The following is a 2,348-nucleotide window of genomic DNA, read 5'->3' as shown; positions in this document are numbered from 1 at the left end:
GATAATAAGAAGGAAGCCCAAAAGATAAAATTTTATTACATACTATGTTGAAACCTCAAGTGAAATACCCTTACAGAGGCTGACATCTTCTTAGTATTTCTTATCGAAATATGAAAAAGGTATAACATACAGAGCCAAAGAAGCACCAACTTCATGGACAAATGCTGCATTTTACTATAAACCTCACAAAAATTCGTTTATAAAACTTAGATAACAAAAACTATTGTGATTTTCTACAGTTGCAATACTCAGGAAGCCCACATTTAAATACTTTAATTTGAAAACTATACATTTAGGAGGTACAATGTGATTTTGTTTGTGTGTTTCCTTTTTTTTTTTTTTTTTTTTTTCAGAGACTTCCATTCCTTTAGCCAAAGTGTACTTTCATTAATAGCATTAAATAAATATTGACTTCTTTCTCTCATTGTTCCTGAGAGGAGGACTGAAGTGTCCTCCAGCCAGCCTCAAGTGATCATGCCACATCTCAGCTTCCCAAGTAGCTGGGAGTACAGGCCCTTGCGACCTTAGCTGGGCGTGTGTGTCTGTGTGTGTGTGTGCGTGTGTGTGAATAGACACAAGTTTCCCCATGTTGCGGAAGCTGGTCTCAAACTCTTGGGCTCAAGTGATCTGCCGGCATGAGGCTATGAAACTGATGGGATTTCAATGGTGAAACACCACGCCAAGACTGATATTTGGATAAATGATTAAATTCACCTAATTAAAGTACTTGCTTTCTTCGGGGAGAATATTTTAAATATTTTACAAATGTTTAGTGATTCATAATATACAAGGGATCAGGGACCCCCAAACACTGGTCTCCAGCGGGTACCTGTCTCTGGCCTGTTAGCAATCCGGATGCACAAAATGATGGTGAACCACTCGCACTGCCTGAGCCCCGCCACCTGTGGGATCAGCAGAGGCACCGCATTCTCACAGGAACGCTAATGTGAACTGCGCATGCGACAAATCTACGTGGCAATCTCCTCACGAAAACGTAATGTCTGAGAACAACCTAAGGTGGAGCAGCTTCATCTGAAAACCATCCCACCTATCCTCCCGCTGCCACGCCCTGTCCCCCTCACAGATCGGCTGCCCAGTCCCCGCCCCCTGTCACACTGCTCTGACCGGAAGCCCCGCCACACCCTGTACCCACTGTGGCCCTGACACGCACCATCCACCCCGACGAGTCCAACTCACAGCTTTCTCACCCTACCCACCCCTTGTCTGGCGAAAAATCACCTTCCACTAAACCCGTCCTTGGTGTCAAAATGGCAACAGATTAAAGGAGCTCATTATGTTACACAGGCTGGTCGCCATGTCCTGACTACAAGCCACCCTCCCACCTTGACTTCCCAAAATGCCAGGATTACCAGAGTACATTGGCGTGCCAGGTTAATAAAATAACGTAAGTGCGATTATTTCGTTTCCGTTTTAGGCTATCTATCGCCATTTATCTGGATTACACTCACTCACTCGGGTTAAAGTATTTACCATACCAGAGATACAGGAAACACTACTAATACTGTCTTACAAGAAGAGAGACATTTCAAGGCTTTACAGACACAAATTTGAACTGTGATTATTCATGGCCTCAGACTTCTACATACACTAAAGTAACGCAATTTACGTCCAAACTTGATGATTCTTGCCAGGCAAATCAGGAATTTGACATGTGCTGACTAAAAGGACAAGTTTTTAATCACAGTGGTTAAGTATATTGCCTGTATATTTAAATTATGACCACATTCGCAAAGAAAAACCGCTATAATAAAAAGGGAAAATGAAAACAACGGCGCCCTAGCTCGCTGTCCCACAAGTTACCCACCGGTCAGACAGGCCGACAGTAAAGGGAAGAATCCTCAAGAAACAGACAATGAATTCATAAAAATGAGTTTCTTAACACTAGCGACTTGTTTCCCTACTTTCTCCTCCTATAATTCAACACCGACACATTGAAAACCCATCCGCTTTTACAGACAACACCCAAAAACCTCGCTGTCTTTGTATGTTTGCCGACAGACCAACCTGAGCAGAGAAACAAAAAATGAAGACGCTTTTGAGTAGGACAAACAGCCTCTGGGCCCTGAGGGCACACGCACCTGGCTTCGCGACGACGGTTGACCGACTGCGGCGTAGGACGCCACATCCGGACTTTTCGCCAAGGGCGCCGGAAGTGCCGGGACAGGCGCCACTCTCTGCGGCTGATCATGGGCGGTGGGCGTCTTCCGGGGTCTCCAGCATCCGGGAGGCCTGCAGTTCCACTCTCGCGGGGAGAGACTCTTGTGAGAAACCATCGGAGCTTCTACCAGGCGGCACCGGCAGTGTGCACTTTGAAATTGGGTGTTTGG

Source organism: Piliocolobus tephrosceles, chromosome Y (assembly GCF_002776525.5).
Source record: "Piliocolobus tephrosceles isolate RC106 chromosome Y, ASM277652v3, whole genome shotgun sequence".
Taxonomy (NCBI): Eukaryota; Metazoa; Chordata; class Mammalia; order Primates; family Cercopithecidae; genus Piliocolobus; species Piliocolobus tephrosceles.
Note: the sequence above shows the minus strand (reverse complement) of the source record.